Genomic DNA, 22,132 nt, shown 5'->3' on the forward strand with positions numbered 1-22,132 from the left:
AAGAGGGGGTGGGAGGGGTGTGTCATATGTCTTGATGATGTCGATGAAGGACTGAAGCCCCAAGCTAGAAATGTAGGTGGAGAAGATAAAATGTATTGAGAGCATAATCCATATTTTAGATGTTTTAGGGGTAATGCTAGGGCAAAGGGGTGGGAATCCTTACTAAGTTACTATGTGTTCAGATTGTGAGCACTGGGGTGACTTGTACTGGGACAGAATCTTGGGGGCATCTCTGTTTAAGAGGTTAAAAAACCAGTGCCTTCCTCTTTGGTCTTTCTGGACCTAACTTTTTCAGAGAGAACTACCTCCAAACTCTGGGTAAGACTCTCTTGGCTTAAGAAAAGAGGTTCAGAGAGGTTGACTCATTTGCTTAAGGCTACACAGCTAGTAAGTGGTATAGCTGGGATTTGAACCCAGGTCTGCCTGATCCCAGAGCCCGTCTTCTTATTGCTGTATGTTGCCTCTGAAGGTTAGCTTCCTTAATGGCAATCCCCACTTATATGGCAAAAATGTGTTTGTCATATTTCTTGAAGGTGGAGAGCATATATATATATATATATATATATATATATATATTTTTTTTTTTTTTTTTTTACTTTTCTTTTTAAGTAATCTCTCCACCCAATATGGGGCTCAAACTCATGACCTCGAGATCAGGAGCCACATGCTCTTCCGACTGAGCCAGCTGGCCAGCCAGGCACCCTAGAGATCATGTCTTACATAGCTTTATATTCCCCTCAGTTTGAAGCACAGAAGAGCCTTACAGAGAAGATGCTCAATCAATACTGTATTGACTCAAGTTTCTAAAGCCCAAGTTATGTCATTTGCTCCCATTCCCACCAGACAAGGCTACTCACAATTTCTACAGAACTTTTTTAGGGGGCAGACGCTGGTTCAGTGGGGTCCATGAGTATGTTTGCGGTGAGTGGAGGGGAGCTGCGGTAAGATTTCTAAGTCTTAGGACCGATCTAGGAAGGGAAGTAGGAGCTCTGTTTATCAACTACCTCCCTCACTTCATTCAGTGATACATTTAGTTTATGAAAATATGTAGTATTTTCTTAAAGGCAAGGGAGGCGAGGGGGAGCTGGATAATTTATACTTTGCCAGTCTCATCAGTGCCTTAACATAGTCCCTATTCAGGCAGTAAGGCAGAACTCCATACTCTCGCTGGGAATTGGGGCGCATGTCAGTGGTTGCTAATAGCTCAGCAGCTTGGCCTATACGCTTGGGTCTAGACTGGCCAGTCTAACATGTGGATCACATCAGAGACTGGTCAATGCCATTTTGTTTTGACACGGAATTGAAATGAGGCAAAAGAAGGTGCCTGTTTCATGAGATTAGAAGGAAAGGAAGGCATTAGAAAAATTCGGGCTTGATGTGCCGTGAACAGAAGACTATGTGATCCATCCAGAGCGGTTTTAATAACATGTAGGATTGTTTGAAACTAGGATTGTTCCGAACAAACCCAGCACGACAATCGTCCCCAAAATCTGGCAACAGTTTAATTGTGTAGTGGTGGAAAGGGACAGAAAATGTATGGGCACCTGATACTAAGGGCAGTTCAGTTTCATAGAGAGGTGTTTATACATGGAGGTACAAAGCCACATTGTAGAATAAACTTGTGTGCCACAAAACTCTATTTTTGTCTATAATACGAATGCAGCTACCGATCACTGGGCCTGATTTATTTGCCATGCTTTGTCTCATTGAATTCTCACACGACCCTACGAAGTAGAAGCTATCTTCGACTTTTCACTGCTGTGGAAACAGGCTCAGAGTGGTTTTGTAACTTGCCCAAGGTCACACAGCTAGTAAGTGGCAGAGCCAGAATCCTGAAGTAAATCCCTGGCTTGAGGAGGGCTTTTCAAAAGGCCAGAGCCACCAACTCTGAGGATGAAGACCTGAACGGTTTCTAAAATGAGGTCCTGTAGAGAAATGCATCTCAAGGCCTCTGTTGTCTGTGCGTGTATATTTTAAATCCTTAAACAAAGAAAGTAGGTAGTTTTCATTGTGCTTCTTAAATAGCGATTGCCTAATTGTCTTTAACACTCACAGCCATGTAGTGGTTAAATGATGTTTGCTAGGAAATTCTCTTGGCAGTTGCTTTTTGAGAGAGATGATCAAACGCACATCAAGAATGCCAGTTAATGCCATCATTATTTACTTAGTATAAATTTACAATAACAGGAAAATATGTTCATGGAAATAAAATATCATCTAAAGAATTTAAAGAATTGAAAATGATTCCCATCTTTGTTGTTTGGCCTTACCTTCCTTTAAAAAACAAACAAACCTGTTTATCACTTTGTCATAGGAAACAATGATTGTGTTGATAAAAAAAAAGGTAAGCTTAGGTAGGAATAATAAATAACTACCATCTTGGATAAAAGCCTTTGTAAAAATTTGTTTAATCCTTGAACTATCCTTTTGAAGAAAAGCATGTGGCTTAAGGGTTAATTGATAAATCAGACACCAAGGAATTGTACCTACGTCTACCCACTGCCAAAAGAACGTCAACATTGGTGGTTAGGCTGCTCCAAAATTAGGTCAACTCTAGGGGCTTTCACTTTCTCCTTTATGGACGCTTCGCTCCCACTAAATCAGTTGTTCCTCAGAGACACCTTGTGTTTTCCTCACTTGCTGTCTTTGCTGGTGCTGGCCCCTGTTCCAAGGAATTCTTTCTTCCTCTATTGTCCTATATCCAAATTTCCACCCGTTCCTCTAGGCGAGCTCACGTGTCACATCCTCCATGAAGCTTTCTCTGATCTCCTCACAGAAACAGTCTCTCTTCTGTTTCTCTGTCCTCACCTCCATTACCTTAGCAATCCCTTAGCCGTTTACTTTTTTATTCCTTGAGGAGCCTTTCACTTTCCAACTTGAAATTTCGTTTTCAATGTATCTGCCTTATGCCTTCTACTAGTCTCTAGATTTCCTGGAAGCAGAACACATTTTCACTCAGCCTTGGGTGGTCCTCAAATACCAAGCATGGTGCTTTGAATTTAAAAGCCACTCAGAAACACACATTCATGCTTACCATGTGCCAGACACTGGGTCCTTTGAGTGAAACAGCTCCTGCCCTCGGAGTCGTAGGAGACAGACGGGTCAACAAAGAGTTTCAGTGTGATCTGGAAAGTAATAAGATAGAATTGTGAGCAGAGAAGCATGGAAGCCTGGAGTTGGAGCTTGACGAGGGAGAAGGCCCAGTCTAGAAGATGAGCGGTCTTGGTCAGCAAGCAGGATATATGAATTTATGATGACAAGGTGAAGCCATTCTAGAAGATGACAATATTCGGTGTGTGACGAGGAGAGCTGAGTAAGCCAACAAATGTGAGTCGAGGATGTGGGATGGCTTTTCTGACTGGCCAGTGGTGCTGGGAATTAGGGTAGAGAGGAGAGGATGCCAGGGTCCTCAGCGAATGAAGGGGAGTGCCCAGGAGTGGGCCAAGTCGTCACTCTGGGGAGGAGTACAAGACAGTGTCTCCAGATGGTGTGAACATGACAGGCGGAGGCGCTTTCCATGAAGCCGGGGCAACGGTCTGATGAGGCAGTGGGGAGGCAGGAGGGTGCTGGTTCCCTATTCTCTGCAACCCTCTCCACTTCAGAATTTGGATGTTTTGAGATCCAGCAGCTTTAGTTGGTGAGCGCTGCATAGTGAGGCTCATTGTCTTTGTAGAGAACCAGGTCGTTGTCAGGGCAGGAAGTAGAAAGTGTTCTGTGAAAACACTGAGGGTACAGGGGTGGTTATTTAGAAGTTGAATGAATGTAGATAGAGCTGGTAGAACGGCAGCGCCGGAAGGGGCCTCAACAACAAGCTAGTCTATCCTCCTCATTTTACAGTTGAAGACTCCGAGGCTGAAAGAAAAGAAGTAATTTTTCTCCTTGGGCTTCAATAACTAAGTTTCTTTCATTTTTTTCGAGCAGTTATTTTGACATATAGATCAGTGTTTCTCAGAGTATTCTGGAAGTGCATGCATGGTCTATAATGTCCTCCCAAGGTAGTCCGTGGGCTAGCTCATAGAACAGCATTTCTAATATGATAAACCTAACAAAGCATACAAATACCATGTCTTTTAAAAAAATTTTTAAAACCATTTTATTTATTTATTTTAGAGGGAGAGACAGATCAGGGGTACGGGAGGAGCAGAGTGAGGGGGACAAGCAGAGTCTGTGCTGAGCATGGAGCCTGACGCGGGGCTCCATCTCATGACCTCAAGATCATCACCTGAGCCAAAATCAGGAGTCAGACGCTCAACCGACCGAGTCACCCAGGTGCCCCTTGATTTTAATTTTAATTTATTTTTTAAGTAATCTCTATACCCAACATGGGGCTCAAATTCATGACCCCAAGATCAAGAGTTGCAGTGCTCTACCAACTGAGCCAGGCAGGCATCCCAACAAATACCATGTTTTGATATTAGGACCCTGTTTATGAAATTCTATAAACCTATGTCAATAATTCATTGACATTTTCCACAGTGTCATGTTCTTCCTTGGTATTGATGGCTGATCCATTCCTCAGCCCCCAGCCCTAGCCCAATAGTGTGTCTTTTGACTATACGGTCCTTGAAGTTTCCATCCACACCACTCTGCTACAGCAGCTCTCATGAAGTTCATTAAAGCTAACATACTTTTTTGTACTCATCATATTCAATTCCTCAGCAGCATTTGATACTGACAATCATTCCTACCTTCTTCAAAAACATAATATCCGTGCTTTCTATGAAACTACAGTCTCCTGGTTTTATGTGGCTCCTTTTTGGGCCTCCTTTGCAGGTTTATCCTCCTCTACTCGACTGTGAAGCATCGAAGTTCATCAGTGTTCTAGATACTCTTACCACCTCACTTCATACTCTTTACCTGAGTGATTTCATCTATTTCCATGGCTTAAAATACCACCTTCATGCTGTCGATAGCCAGATTTATATCCCCAACCCAGGTTTCTTCTCTGAGCTCTAGTCCCCTTTGTGCAACTCAACATCCCCACTTGGCTATCTCAAGGGCATCTCAAATTCAACTTGCCTGAGAGAGAACACATGATTGCTCCACCCATACTTTCTCCCCCTCTAGTGTTTGGTATCACAGTGAGTGCCAAAACCATCTACTCCATTGTGAGAGCAAATACCTGAGTCCTCCTCAACATTTCCCCTTCTCACAACATCTACATCAAATTCACCAGTGTGTCCTGTTGACTTGACTTCTGAAATATCTCTCAAATTCATCCACTTAGCTCCGTGTCCATTAATACCACATTTACTCAGGCCACTGCAGTAGACTTTTTTGGTAACAGCTATATTGAGATGTAATTTCCATACCATGAAATCCACCTATTTAAAGTGTACGACTTAATGGTTTCTAGTATACTTATAGCGTTGCGCAATCATTGCCACGATCTAATTTTAGAACATTTTCAGCAACTCCAAAAAATCCTGTTAACCTTTTAGTTGTGACTTCTCATTCCTCCCTACCCATGCCATGGCCAGCCCTAGGCAACCACTAATCTACTTCCTGTCTCTCTAGATTTGCCCGTTATAGGTATTACATTTAAATGGTGTCCTACAATATGTAGTCTTTCATTGACAGACTTCTTTCACCCAGTGTAATGTTTCAAGATTCATCCATGTTGTAGCAAGTTGCAGTACTTCGTTCCTTCTATGGTTGAATAATATTCCATTGAATATTGGATAGACCACATTTTGTCGATCTCTTCGGCAGTCGATGGACATTTGGGTTTCCATGTTTGGGCTGTTATGAATAACGCTGCTATGAACATTCTGGTACTAGTTTTTGTGTGGACATGCATTTTCATTTTCCTTGGGGCTATACCTAGGAATGGGATTGCTGGGTCATATGGTAACTTTATGTTTAGCTTTTTGAGGAGCTGGCACTCTTTTCTCAACCGGCTGCATGACTTTACATTCCCACCAGCAGCAGATGGTTTCAATTTGTCCATATCTGTGCCAGTACTTGTGTTTTGACTTTGATTTAAGCCATCCTAGTGGCTGGGAAGAGGTAGCCCATTGGTTTTGATTTGCCTTTCCTTAATGACTAATTACGTTGGGCATATATTCATGTCCTTTTTGGCCATTTGTGCATATCTTTTAGAGAAATGTTCATACAGTTCCTTTTCCCATTTTCAAAATCATGGTATTTGTCTGTCTGTCTTTCTTTCTTTCTTTCTTTCTTTCTTTCTTTCTTTCTTTCTTTATTTTTTGTAGTGTTCAATGATTCATTAGTTGCATATTTTTCTTTTTTTGATTGAGTAGTTAGTGTTCTTTAGATATTCTGGATAAAGGTCTCTTAACAAGATGTATGATTTACAAATATTTTTTCTCCAATTCTTGGGGTCATCTCACTTTCTTTATAGTGTTGTTCAGAGCACAAATCTTTGTGATCTTTTTTTTTTCTAATTTTACTTATTTGACAGAGAGAGAGCACAAGCAGGGCCAACAGGAGGAAGAAGCAGGCTCCCTGCTGAGCAGGGAGCCAAATGCGGGACTCTATCCCAGGACCCTGGGATCATGACCTGAGCCAAAGTCAGACACTTAACCAACTGAGCCACCCAGGTGCCCCAAATTCTTGTGATCTTGATGGTGTCCAATTTATCTAGTTTTTCTGTGAATGCCTATGCTTTTAGTGTCACATCTAAGGAACTTTTGCTTGGTCTGTTCTTTGTATCTATGACTTCTTTGAGGCATTTTATAGTTTTAGCTATTATATTTAGATCTTTGGTTCATTTGGGGTTAATATTTATATATGTTAGGTAGGAATCCCACTTTGTTCTTTCACATGTGGATGTCTGGTTGTCCCAGTGCCATGTTTCAAAAAGATTATTCTTTCCCCATTGAATCATCTCGACACCCTTGTCAGAAATCTAATGACCACACACGTGAGAGTCACAGTGGGCTCTTAGCTGTGTTCCCTGAGCTGTTCTAGGTCATTTTCTATCCATTCCCCACATGGAAGTTAGGATGATCTTTCTGAAGGGTATATCCAATCCTATCATCTCCTCCTCAACAAAACACTTTAAAACCCTTCAGTGGGTTCTCATCTTTAGGACAAAGAACAAAATTCTTCTGCTATGATTAAGGATCCTAAGTGGCATTCTACTGAGATATAGACATTAATGAAATAATCACACACTTAAATATCAAGCTTCAACTGTGACAAGTGCTACAACAAAATATATTATGGGAGTCTATAATGGAGAGATTTGGTCCAGCCACAGGACTCTTGCATGTGCTGTTTCTTTGCCTACAAGGAGGTATCAGGTTTTTTTTTTTTTTTCCACTGTTCTATCCTCAGTCAAAAAAATATTTTTATACCTTGATCAAGACTCTAGGTTATAGTTTGGTTCTATCCTTGATGTGTTGTGAAGGGAATAAACAGGGGAATAAACACCAGTCAGCTATATGATGCAAATATAAGCTGCTAAAAGTAACATCATCCATATTGGAGCAATTAATGTAAGCGTCTTGGAAAAAGGGTTACAAATATTACAGCCATAGTCACAATCATAAAACTTTTTCAAAGAGAAAATGATTTCCATATTTCATCAAAACTGTAGTCACTCTAAGTCAAACGTTAGAAACAAGTACACCCAACTTCCAGTCAAACAAAGTAATGGGATTGGCTCTTGTTTAAGCCTTGTATGAGAGGCATCCCTTTCTTCTAGGACTCACTGACCATTGCACGGTCAAGCATCTCTAGTAAATACACTCTAGACTTTGCTTTTTAATAGTCTGGCACATTTTATGATATCTAAGCTTTAAAGAGTGAACTTTCCTGGACGGTAAGCTTCCGTTGGTTTTAGTAACTGCTATTTATGTGCACGAGAATAAAAATCATCCTGACCAGCCACATTTTGCCTGTTATGTGATTATAGACATATTTTCACTGTTTAGTTAGGTTAAGGGATGGTGTTTGGAAGGTTACTTTTGCTTTGTTTTCTCGGCACTTACTGGCTTTAATCAATACCTGGTTAGATCTTCTGGGTATAATTACCAGACACCAGGCAAAGAGCCATGTGGAACATACAGAACACAAGAGGACGGATCGACCAGAATGGAGTTTTGTTGTAAAATAAAATATTTAAGAGTCATAATATTCTGCCTCATAGTTTAGTTGAGCTATTTAAAAAAAACACAATACAATTTCTAATGAGAAACTATCAGGAAATATTCTGATGTGAAAAAAATGTATGATTTCTGAGCAGAAATCATTGATTTCAATGATACTCATTTTAATTTTACCATTTTAGACAGAATGAGGTAAAAAGAATAGAAAAAATTCTCCCACCAACTCGTTATTAATTGATCATAAAACTGAATTGGGATGCATTTGAAATAACTGATTATGAAACAATTTTTATTCCTAAATAACAAACAAACACAAACACAATATCACATATCTTTAAATTTCAGGTTCAAGTACATCTGGAAACTCAACATGTAGGGCACAAATTCCCTTTTTTTTTTTTTTTTTAAATCCAGAAGTTATTTACTATCTTGTTTTCTTTCAAAGCTGGAGAAGTCCTTAAAGACCTTTTTATTAGCAGGTCAGGAAATTTGGGATTGGAGAGCTTATTAAACAAGTCAAAGGTCACAAACGAGTTATTGGCAGACTAGATTCGAACCCATGTCTCTTCACTGTCATTTTTGCCTCTTTCAGACAAGATTCTCTAATAGAAAAGAGGAGTGTGTACCCATAGATATATATTCTCAAGATATATATCCTCTATTTTTTTTTTTTCTGATTACAAGAGTGATCCCTGTAGAAATATTGAAACAATGGCCCAGTGCAGAAAGCGGAGTGAGCTCTGGCCTTCCAATCCAGTCAAAGACTGGGCATTTCACATAGGTCAGAAGGAAGACGAGTCACCTTCGTGTGGCTTAGGGCTTAAAGCTAGGAAGAGTCTAATTTTTTGAACTTGAGCTGCTTTCTCATACTATAGGAAGGCATTCATTCAAAGTCTGTCATTACTGCAGACCCAAATTTAGAAAGTTATGGCTGTGATATTGCTACTCTCGAAGGAAGACATCACACAGAGCAGTTTTGCAAAATGTTGTGAAATTGAGTGCTATGGAAACAGGACACCACCTGATTCCCCTTTGGAACACATGAGGTAATCATTTGAATTATACCTTTGCAAAGGCATGTTAGAATGCATTTTTAGATCGCTGTTTGAAACAGTGATTAACATGACCCTTGCTTGGGAGGTTTGATCTGCTTGTCAGCTGCCTGGAAACACAACAGGCTCTAAAAGAGGGTTTATTATACAAGTAATACAACCCAAAAGGCAAGGTGCACGCAGAAAGAAGAAGAGAGATTTTGTTCTGTCCTGGTGTGTCTCGGGTATTTATTAATCGAGGTGGCATTTGCAGTGGCAAATCCCATTTCCCCTTTCATACCCCCTCTGGCTGGCATGTGATGATAGCATTAGAGCTGATGCCACTTGGCTGATCATGCATTGCTGATCACCATTCAAGGCAACAGGAAGAGACAAAAGGGAGCCCCAGACGTCCCCAGAGTACTCACGTGAGGGCAAAATTGCTCATTTGAAACGTTTTAAATTTCCATCCCATTTCTAAATAATAACAAAATGTATTACTTTCCTTGGATTCTTATATGTTGTTAGATAGGATGCAGTCCATTATTTATGAGCCACTCACAAAGCCAGCTCTCTCTCCCCCTCCCACTGCTGCCCTCTATCCAGTCCCATTCGCGTCCTGCCCTGTCTTCTTGTTTAGTGATAATATTTCCTTTGTTCTACCTACCCTAGGCGTCTACTTTAAATCCAATGGGGTTATAGGAGATCGGTCCTATCAGTTATGTTGGGTGCCAGAAAGCAGAGAAAAGAACTAAAAATCCTGATTTGTAAATAATATTTGCATTCTGGGGGTTTCTCATGCTTTTACTAAACATTCTATTGCTTCATGTTTAGAATTCATTTGACTTCATTTAGAATTCATTGCTTGATATAATAAGGTGCTATATAAAAGGCACGATTAGACATTTTTCCTAATTACTGGTTTTGCTGTTTAAAGGGACAGATAAAATGTTTATGGGGAAAGGTGTGAGTTTATGGACAGTTAGGTTCTAGACCCACTTCCTCATTGACTGAAGTTCCCGTGAAAGGGTCGGAAAAATACTAAGTCTTAAGAAAGGTCTGAAAAGATCTCTGTGATTGCTATGAGGAGACAAGAAGTTCATGAGAACATGAGAAATATCTAGTATATAGTGTCATCTTGGATACTTGGCTAATTTTTATGTGATAATTACATTATAGCCTGATTTTCAACATTATTGAATTTAAGTCATGATAAGAAGGAAATCTAAATATAAAAACTGACACTCAAAAATACCACCTGTTTGGGGCGCCTGGGTGGCTCAGTCGGTTAAGCCTCTGCCTTTGGCTCAGGTCCTGATCTGGGTGTCCTGGGACTCGAGCCCCATGGCAGGCTTTGTGCTCAGAGGGGAGTCTGCTTCTCCCTCTCCCTCTGGCCCCTCCCCCTGCTAGTGCTCGCTTTCTCTTTCAAATAAATAAAATCTTAAAAAAAATACCACCTGCTCTTTTCATAAAATCCAGGCAGTGTAGCAGTAAGCAAAATGAACAAAGCCCTCTGCTCTCAGAAGGCTTGCGTTCTAGTGAAAAACAGAATTGGATGGACTGGATAATATCAATGTAGTTAGCTGACCAACATTACTACTGATTTAATGATAAGAAAACTGGAGGCTGCCTCCATGCTAGGACAGTTTATGCCCAGTCCTCTAAAGACAATGGATTCATCCCCATTGTGCTGATTTGACAGCTAATATAAATGATGGGGAATAAGTTTCTTATGAGATCTGCACACCACGTTACATAATCCAGGTAAGGGAGATAGGGTGTGGGGCATTTAGCCTTCATTTTTGTTTATTATGTTCCATTAGCCACTGTATAATACATCATTAGTGTTTTTTAAGATTTTATTTATTTATTTGAGAGAGAGAGAGAGAGCATGAGAGGGGAGAGGGTCAGAGGGAGAAGCATGCTCCCCGCTGAGCCAGGAGCCCAATGTGGGGCTCGATCCTGGGACTCCAAGATCATGACCTGAGCTGAAGGCAGTCGCTTAACCAACTGAGCCACCCAGGCGCCCACATCATTAGTTTTTAATGTAGTGTTCAATGATTCATTAGTTAGCCTTCAAATGGTAGGCGCTGATACCAGTTTTATTTCCTTCCTAGAGGTTTGGTCCAATGACTGCTCATGAGCATATGGGACCTGGCTAAAGAATTGGGATTTTTCTGGGTATGTTTAAGATCAAGTTACACATTTTGAGATTTGTTTTTCTAAATCACATGTGTCTTATACAATCCTAAAGAAAGAATGGTGTCTTTTGCGGCGGGAAGTAGTGCAACAGAAAGAAGACTGTCTTAACAATCAGGAGATGAAGGTTCTAGTCCTGGTGCTTTTCACAAACTGAGTAACCTTGCACTGTTTCTTTTTTCTGGGCCACAATTTCCCCATCTATAAAATGAGGAGTTTGGCAGATGATCCCTAATAGGCTTTCCAACTAATACATTCTATCCCTCTATGACTTGATGAGTTAGGGTCATATAGACGATCCTTCCCAGACTACAAATACAGAGTTTAATTTCTCACTTTAAATCATATTCTTTCTTGGAATCAATTTAAACAATTTCTTTAAAGCAAAAAAGACATATAAGCAATCTTGAAAGGCGATTTTATTTGATTCGCAATGTTCCAAGTAAAATCATCTTTAAAACTAGCCATCAAGGGTTTACATGTAAAGATGGAGTTCATTTCTGATCACTGTTCCAATCCTATAAATGCTTACAGACTTTAACATGGAAGACTTCTTTTGAATTCAGTCGAAAGGAGTGGATGATGCAGTGTGCCCAGAAGAGTTAGTCATTTTCTTCCATATCAACCAATTTTGTGACTAATACTAATGAATAATAATCATCACACGCTCGTCGCATTCATAATACCCACCACTTACTGAGCAATAGCAGTATGTCCAGCAATGTGCTCGTTCCTCACATTCCTCAAGTCACTATACCTCATACCTCAAGTTGCCAGAACACTGAGATTTAGATATTACTGTGCCTTTATTTGCAAATGAGTAAACTGAGATGCGAATAAGTTAAGAAATTTGATATAGGACACGTACACAGTAAGTGGCAGAGCCTGAATTAGAACGTAGATCTCTCAGATTATGAAAGTTGAATGCTTTCATGTGTATGCCATACAACCAGGCGAGATAGATAAGGCATTAGAAACCTCACTTTATATATGAGAACACCAAATCTAAGACTTTACATGATTTGCCTCAAATCACAAAGCTCGTGAGTAGTGCAGCCATGACCAGAGCCTGATGACAAGTATCCTTCTACGTGTAAGCTTCCATTTGGTTCTTTTATATTAAGCACACATTTGTGAGACCAATTAAAATATTGTGCCTGTTCATGATATCAACCGTGAGGGTATTTTAATCTTTGGAGCAGTGGTGGCAAAGAAATAGATTTAGGCCATGCATGTAATTTATAGAGGACAATGTGTGTTATAACCATTTTACAACCAAGAAGTTTTGGGGGAATATCTACTTTATGCCCAGCATTCTTCTAGGATCTATGCAAATATAGAAGAAGGTATAACATAGTACCTATCCTCGAGGAGTTCATAATTTAGCTGGGACCTTACACTGCTCAGCCTGCTGTAACAAAACACCAGAGACTAGGTGGCTTAAACAATTGACTTCTCACAGTTTTGGAGCCTGGGAAGTCCAAGATCGAGGAGCTGGCAGATTTGGTGTCTGCTGAGAGCCTTCTTTCTTATTTGCAGATAGTTGCCTTCTCACTGTGTGCTCACATAACCTTTGTTTGGTGCATGTTCCTGAAGATCTCTCTCTCTCTCTCTCTCTCCCTCTCCCTCCCTCTTCTTGTAAGGACACGAATCCCATCACAAGGGTCCCACTCTCTTGACCTCATCTAAATCTAATTACCTCCCAGAGGACCCACCTCCAAATACCATCACACTAGGGGCTAAGGTTTCAACATATGAATTTCAGGGAGGCATAAACATTTAGCCCATCACATTCTACCCCTGGGACCCCCAAATTCACATCCTTCTTGCAAGCAGAATACATTCATTCCATCCCAGCAGCCCCCCAAATCTTAACTCATTCCATCATCAGCCTTAATGTCTAAAGACGAGAGTACCATCTAAATCTCATCTACATCAGCTATGGGTGAGACTCACGTTGTATTTATCCTGAGACAAATTTCCTCTCCAGTTACGAGCCTGTGAAACCAGTTACGTACTTCCAAAATACAGTGGTGGCACAGCCATGGGATAGACATTCACATTCCAAAAGGGATAAATGGGAAGGAAGAAAGGGGTGATAGGTTCCATGCAAGTCCAAGACCTAGTAAGGCAAATTCTATGAGATCTTAAGGCTTAAGAATTATCCTCTTGCGGGATGCCTGGGTGGCTCAGTTGGTTAAGCGTCTGCCTTTGGCTCAGGTCATGATCCCGGGGTCCTGGGATCGAGTCCTGCATTGGGCTCCTTGCTCAGCAGGGATCCTGCTTCTCCCTCTGCCTGCTGCTCCCCTGCTTGTGCCCCCCCGCCGCCCCGACAAATATAAATAAAATCTTTAAAGAAAATTATCCTCTTGGGTCCAATGCTCTGTCCTCCAAAACCAGGGGGTGGTAACATCACTCCCATGGCTCAGCGGGGTGCTGCCCACTCTGAGGCTCTCTGCAGGGGTCTTATGCCCTGAGGTACTAGGCAGGTTCCTTTGGGCCTGCCAATCTGGAGAAGAGGCCCTACCCTTTGAAGCCCAGGAGGATCTAGCTCTGTTCTCTGTCCTGGGGTGGGAATGGCAGCGCTGATGATCTCTGGATCGCCTTTGGGATCATTCTTCCCTTTTCTTAAAGGGAACAGGGATGTGGAAAGAGCTGGGAGGCTCTTGAGTTATGTCCTTCTCTATCCCCACAGCTATGACCTTAGTCCTGAACTGTATCACTTCCCTCCTGGACTCCTGCAATGGGCCTCCGGTTAGTATGGCTTCTCTTCTAGGCCATCCACCAGGCTATAGCCAGACTGTTCTCCAAAAATACCAACCTCAGATTCCTGCTCAAGGACCTAAAATGGCTACCCAGGATGAAGTACAACTTCCTTAGCTTGGTTTTCTAGACCAGCTCTGTCCAATTGGAATATAAGGCAAAATGCATATGTAACTTTAAATTTTCTAGCAGCCGTATTTTAAACAGTAGAAAGAAACAGGTGAGATTAACATGAGTAGTGTATTTTATGGGGGGCGCCTGGGTCGCTCAGTCGGGTAAGTGTCCAACTCTTGATTTTGGCTCAGGTCGTGATCTCAGGGCTGTGAGATCGAGCTCTGCGTTGGGCTCTGCGCTGGGTGTGGAGCCTGCTTAAGATTCTCTGTCTCCCTCCCCCTCTGCCCCTCCGTCCGTAAAACAAACAAACAAACAAACAAAAAACAGTGTATTTTATGTTCTTTTTTTGTGCTATGTCTTCAAAATCCAGTGTGTATTCTACACTGAACCCGGACTTTCCACACTTCAAGCGCTCGATAGCCACACTGCATTTGGTTGTTGAAGGGGATCAGGATATGCCACCCCAAATTATGCTACTTTGGCATGAAGATTATTTTGAGCTGAAGGCAACTGAGAATCAGCAAATGCAGGAAGGGTTCTCTGTCCTCCCTTTATTTGCCTAAAAGCAGGGCATACACTTCCCTTTGGGAAGATGTCCCCCTCTCTTGTATCAGTAAGAGGGGAGTGACTCATTGCCAGAGACATAAAGGCGGCCCTGAGATGAGTCTACATAAACAAACCCTACTCAAATAACCCTTATATTCTGTTAGTTTTCCCATATAGTTCCTATGCACTTCCCCACAATTTTCCTAGGCACTTGAAGCTCAAACCCCCTTTCCATTGTTAAAAAGGTACATAACCCCCAGAGTGTAACCTCTTCTTTGAGTTTTACTTCCTTTCTGTGCACTCTCGTGCGTGTAAAATATTAATAAAAATCGTATGCCTTTTCTCTTCTTAATCTGTCTTTCCTTAATTTAATTTACAAGCCCCAAGGACTAAAGTTAAGAGGATTTCGGAAATCTTCTCCTCCTTGAGGTTGTCATGTTTCCTTAGTCTCCAATCTGAGGCAGATAAATGAACTTCTGAATTAACTAAGGTAGTGTGACTTGGGGCTTAGAAGTAGTTACAGATAAGACCCTGGAGTGCAGGTAAGTGGGAAGAATCCACATGAATAGCTTATAGAATTTGGTACAGTCTGTGCAAGTAAAAAATCAGCTAACTCTGTTACTAACATTGACTTTTTGGACATCTGTAGTACATTTTAAGATGACTTGCATGTATAAATTAGGGTTTGAATTCAACACTAATAAAATCAGATTGCTTTTTTACCTGAAATAATCTTTTGAAATAGTTGAGAGAAATGACCAAGTGTGTGGTTACAAATATTATTTCTCTTTCTCTTCTTTGCCTCTTTTCCACTTTTTACCTTTCCTCATTTCTCCTGTCTGCTGAATCTCCTCTCTTCCTTTCTTCTTTATGTTGACCATTTGGTCATTTATTCAGATTTTATTAAGCACCTACTATTTAGCCCTTACTTGGTTCTTTAGAAATAATTATAACAGTGAGTGGAATCTCTTAATTGTCTCATTATATTTTAGGTGAATATTTACTAGGAAGTTAAATCAAGGTATATGGGTATTTTGGTGTGTGCAAACTCATGAAAGACATTACTATCATTTGATTTACATTTGCATTACAAACATTTATAGAAAATACGGTTGAGACCTGAATCCCCATATCTGTGTTCCTAAATGATATGTATCTGTAGATGTGTTAAAATACCTCAAGCAAGGAATTAATTTAAATGTCAGGTCCTAATTGACAGGGATGACTCAGTGACATTTCTTTAAATTGCCTTTTTTTCAAGGGAAGACACTCGACCTCACTCTGAGCTTTCCCCTGCTTTCTGAAAAAATATTTAGTGAGAAAGAGTTGGTGTCCCTTAAAAAAAATGACTTAAGATTTGCATTCTTTGGGGCGCCTGGGTGGCTCAGTTGGTTAAGCATCTGCCTTCGGCTCAGGTCATGATCTCAGGGTCCTGGGATCAGCCCCATGTCGGGCTCCCTGCTCAGCAGGGAGTCTGCTTCTCTCTCTCTCTCTCTCTGCCCCCCCCACCCCTGCTCATGCTCACACTCTCTCTCTCAAATAAAATAAATAAAATCTTTTAAAAAAAAAGATTTGCATTCTTTTGCCACTGAAATAAATGAACAAAGTTTGCAATTGAAAAGGCAGTTTACACCTTTTGTTGTTTTGGGCCCTAGAAATCCTATTATACTTCAAGCGGCTCTAAGGAATGTGCAAACAAGTATTAATTAGATCAATGACATGTCTTTGTAGTTTCTTTGATCAGGATATTTAAAACTGAATATTCAAACCTTCATTTATATTTCACTAACCTGTCTCACCAGTACATTCGGACCCTAGTATATTTAATTGTGCCAAAGGTCATTTTCCAGGCAGAGATCCTTAATGCATTGAGACCTAGGCCAGAGCATCAGCAGCGTCCTGCCAAGGTGTTTGTGACTTAAGCAGCCGTTCACTTCAAGCCCTGTAGTATTTGAAATGATCGGCTATTGTCGACCACAAATGATAGCTGCATTCAACGGATCTCATGGGTAGATATTCCACAAAAGCAGTTTATTTTAGTTAGAGGAGTGAAGATGCCTGAAGGGGTTTTGGAAAATGTGATCAGATTGTGTGAAAATAAAAACAGCCCAGTCTCCAAAAACATTCACACTCCAGGAGGTTTTTCTCAGGCCTCTGTCACATATACCTACTTCCAGTCTTCCTGGTCTAGAGGAAATGTCCTGCCTACGTATGGACAGTTCAGCCTTGACCACTTTAACCTGTGCTTCCATAGGCAGGTCTGAGACAATCAGTCTGGTTAGAAGTCTGATCCCAAATTAGCACATATAAGACAGTTTAGGCCAAACTACTGAATACTTTAGTAAGCACTATGGGACAAATCATCTACTTTAAGGAAATACATCTATGTACCTCTCTATCTCTCTAACCAATTTTTCACTTCATACACCTCATTTTGACAACAAATACAAATTTTCTCTCTTGGAGTATAAAACTACGTACATTATGCTTTACATTAGACCGAATTTGGGTAAATATCATGCATTCTCCATTAAACAGACCAAAGTTGGGTATTTCTTGTGTTTCTGATGTAGAAAGGAAACTGTGAAGTTTTCTAACGGTCATTTCCCTTCATCTCTCCTGGAAAAATCCAGAGGAATAAACCCGCCTAGTAATTGTAGCGTATTTCCTTGTGCAAAATAGAGTGCATTGAAAACAGTTAAGATAAAGCATATAAAAATACATGGGTTTAAGTGTCGCCTATAGGGTTATTTTAGTTAGAATGATTATACCCATTCAATCTGAAATAATAAAATTATATTGCAACATAATTCCATTGAACCGTTTTGCAGTTTTTTTCCTCTGGGAAAGAAATTGCATTCCCAGCTGTTTCTCAACTCTTGTCATTTAAAGAAGTAAACCTTTTGTTCTTAAAACTTACTTAGTTCCTTCTAATTCTGTTGATGGACATCCATTTCTACTGCCTTATTTTATGTTAATATCTAACAAAGGAATGCTGTTAGCCTCCTGCCAGTAAAGGCCCCACCTCCTTTGTTGGGGGGGTGGAGGGAAGGGGGTTCTTTTTTAGCCTTTTACTTTACAGAAGACTTTAAACTTCCTCTCTCCACATCTAGTCAAGAAGAGAATTTCTGCATGAGCTAAAAATTCCTAGGAAAAGGCTATAGCCCCCAAGTGTGGAAGGTGGTTCTTAGCTGTCAATTCCCTTTTGTTATTCGCTCAAATGGAATTATGAAATGTTCGTGGCTTTGTAGGGCAGAACGCATTTCTCCCGAGCAAATGCAAATGCATTAGGTGTGCCCAGGTAATTTGAAATGCTCATGCTGGCAGCTTTTCTGCATGAGTAAAGCTGTTTAATTAATGCATTTTTCCCTTCCTTCTGATTAGTTGATTCTGATTTTCTTTGAATAAATTAAACTCTCTGTAATATGCTTCCTATAGCTTCTTGGGCTACCCAAGGCCTGATACCTCCCACCAGGAGGGCAGATGCAAAGAAATGAAATGATTCTTCTGCATATTTCTCACAGAGATTTTTCTCCTATACAAAGGACTCTGATTTGCCTTGTAATATGGCTTGGATGAGTGATGTGGTCAAAGAGGATCTCAGGGTTTCTGTTGATGTTGCTCATGGGTTGAACGTCCTCCCAACTCGAATCCCAGAAATGGGTGGTGGTTCCGTTTAGTTTTGTTTCACTGAACGCAACAAGGTAGGAAAGAAGTGACATAAACACCTTCTCTAATGCCAGTGCTCATGCCAACGGTCACTGCTTAGTCCGTGGGCCAGCGTCTACACATGACACAGGAAGCTGACATTTTTCCGTAGGTGCCACAAGTTTCTAAAGGAATCCTTTGGTTTGTGGAAAGAGCTTATTTGTATCAGAAATGCAGAGTGGCTGAATGGAAAGGATGCTAGATTTGGATTCGGGAAGGACTGCGTTTGATGCCCTAACCCTGCCCCTAACCAGTTTCTGTCAAATCAAGGTTTGTAGCAGACATCATCTTGCAGGTGGGACCCTCTCAGCCTTTATGTCGCCGATATTCTTACAAGTTAGGTGTCTTACCAGCGGTTGATAGAAAGAAGGTCCCAAGCGTCGGTCTCATCTTAGATTTTTGTTCCCATAACCAAAAGGGAAATCCCTAAAGAGACTTTTCTTGTCGTCCTTGCCCCGCTGGGCTCAGACACACTGCAGAGGTACCGCAACATGTTCTTGAGAAAATCACTCATGACTGGAACGACATTAGTCCCAAGATCACCAGTTGGTACCTTGTAGCCCTTTTCTCCTAGATCCTTGAGACTCGTTAGCAGCCCTTTAGACTGATTTTTATGTATTTATGTATTTGACAGAGACTCCTTGACTTCATGTTTAAGACTCTTGTCAATGAACATTGGAAGTGAACGCTAACACTACTGTTACGATCATATCCTCTCTCTTTTTTTTAATTAATCTCTTTTCACTGCCTCCATTGTTCACTTAATACATCTAGTACCTCCAGCTCAGGGCTGACTGACATGGCTGATTTGCAGAAATAGGTGTAGCTCACTTTATACCCTAGAAATGTTCTTGGAGAAGCTATATATGATTAAGAATTGGTCAAGAGGAGAACAGTATTTCACACTGACCGTTATAATTATGCCAAGATCCTTTATGTTATGAATCGTTTTCCTTGAGGTCTCTCACCACTCCAAGTATTTAATGAGCTAAATGTGGTAGTGTTTAGAGTAGACCAGTTTCAGTAGACAACCCACTCCTTAATGTAATACTTTGCAAGGTTCATCCAGCTTTTTTCTTCTTACATTGTTATTTTGAAATAATTTCAAACTTACAGGAAAGTTGGAAGAATGGTACAAAAAGCTCATATACTTTTCACTCAGATTCCCCCATCATCCCCTTTTGCTTTATCAGTAGCTCCTTGAATAAATATATATTTTATTATTTTTCCTAACCACTGGAGAGTAGTCAGTCACAAATATGATGCCCATTGCCCCTAAATATTTTAGTGTGTATTTCCTAAAAGACAAGGGTACTCTCCTTACATAATCATAGCACTACCCTCAAAGTCAGGAGATTAACATTTAGACAATACTACCACCTAATCCAGGACTCCATTAGAATTTCACCAGTGGCCCAGTAATGTCCTTTATAGCACTTAATTGTGCAATGAATAAAATATACTTTTTCTTCTGGTCAGGATCCAATCCAGGATGATGTATTACAATTAGTTGGCGCATGTCTTTGATTTTCTTCAATCTAGAACAGTTTCTCAGTTTTTCCTAATCTTTTATGACCTAGACATTTTCAGAGTACAGTTCAGTTGTTTTGAAGACTGTGCCTCAGTTTGGGTCTGTCTGTCCGATATTTCCTTATGAGTAGATTCAGTTATGCATTTTTTTGGCAAAAATATCACAGAGGTCAAGTGTTTTTGTCAGTGTATGTATCAGGAAGCACATTGAATTGTCCCATTACTAGTGATATTAACTTTCATCACTCGTCAAGGTGACATCTAACAGATTTCTCAACTGAAAAGCTACTATTTTCCCTTTGTTATAAATATTTTATGGGGAGATACTTTGAGACTATGCAAATATCCTATTGCAATGGTGACTTTCGGATCCCACCATTCTTTCTACACTTACTAGCTGGCATTCTGTTATAGGAAACAGCTTTTCTTTTTTCCCCTATTTATTTATAAAAATATGGTCTCATGAATTTCTGTTTTATAAAATGAGTCATATAATATGTTACTGTCATTATTTATTTTGAGGGTCAAATGATCTCAGGTTGGTCAATGGGAACCACTTCAAGTTGGCTTCTGTGCCCTTTTGACATGGCCACATCATTTTGGGGACAATTTCTTACTCTCTGGCACAACAAAATATCCGAGACTCGTCTTGTGCTTTTCCCTTTCCTACCTCCACAATCAGTCATTTCTCTCCATTTATTGGAGGATGCTATTGAAAGCACCAGGGTCTGCAAACGAAATGTGCTCGTTGCTGCCAGGATGTTAATGTTTCTAGGCCCTCTCAGTGGACAAAGATAGGAGATTTTATATGTACAATGATCAGTAGTGGATTTACCATAAAGCACATTAGGAATAAGCTTTAGGGCCCATCACTTACATGGTTCCTTCCCAGGCAATGTGTTCATGTGATCTTATGTTTTTGCAAAATTTGAAAATGGTTAAGACCTCAGTCTCTCTCCAGTTTGGCTTCCTCTCCATCACACTTTTCTTCTTGTAGAGTGGCATCTGAGTGGCCGCAAGCATTTTGGGGATTAAGCTAAGGGAAAGTGGGATTGGGGATACATTTCTTCAAAACTGCCTTATTGACGTATGACTGACAAAAAGCTGTACATATTTAATGTGTACAAGTTGATGAATTTGGAGATAGGTGTATGCATGTGAAACCATTACCACAATCTATGCCATAAACATATGCATCACCTCTAAAAGTTTCCTCCCTCTCTCCTTATTTCTTCTTCTTCTAATTGTGTTAAAAAAACACTTAATGTGAACATCTACCTCAGCAAATATTTCAGTATTTCAAACAGTTTTGTTAACTATAGACACTACACTGTGCAGTAGACCTCTAGGATCTACTTGTATGACCGAAACTTGGTAGAAGTGGGGATACATTTAGCTGGGGGTTAATGGAATATATTTATGTTGCTTGCAGTTACCTGGGAGTGTAATTATGTCATCGCTACCTGTCAGGGGTAGGAATGGCTGTCACTGCCTCTTTACTGTGCCTTCTCATCTGACACCATGACGTGGAGGTGCAGGCCCAGATGTCATGTCCTGATATGAATGTGTCCCATGGTGCCCATCATTGCAAGTATGTGGTTAATGTAGGAGAACAAGGTTGAAATCTGTAGAACCAGAAGCTGGTCTGTAGAAAAGTCTTCCCAATCTTATAGGCCAAATGTGAGTGAAACTCGATAGTTTTCCTCCTATTTTTATTAAATGACCTTAAGTTTATATGCTACTAATAATAAAGCATCGTGTTGATGGAAAAAACTTTTCTAAACTATCAATAATAGCAAAAACAAATTTTGATCACTCATGCTAGAGGAAAGATTGAACTATCTATTTTCTGTATGGAAATTTACACTACAAAAATCATTGTCCTATGAAGAGATAACCAAAAAGTACACAGCTTAAAAAGTGGAAAAATGTAATATGTGTCAAGCAGTTAATTAGTATAAATATTATATTATTTTTATGAGTTTTCTAATGTTTGTGCTATTCCAGCTCTTAAAAATTTGTGACTTGTTAAAATATCTAAAGTCTAAGTAAATGTTCATTTTGTTACCTAATTTGTGTTTACATTTTTGGGGGATTCTTTTTCTTTCTGTTTTTTTTTAAAGATTTTATTTATTTATTTGACACAGAGAGAGAGACAGTGAGAGA

The sequence above is a fragment of the Callorhinus ursinus genome, unplaced genomic scaffold (genome assembly GCF_003265705.2).
Source record: "Callorhinus ursinus isolate GAN/ISIS: 27379988/994484 unplaced genomic scaffold, GSC_fseal_2.0 scaffold64, whole genome shotgun sequence".
NCBI classification, from domain to species: domain Eukaryota; kingdom Metazoa; phylum Chordata; class Mammalia; order Carnivora; family Otariidae; genus Callorhinus; species Callorhinus ursinus.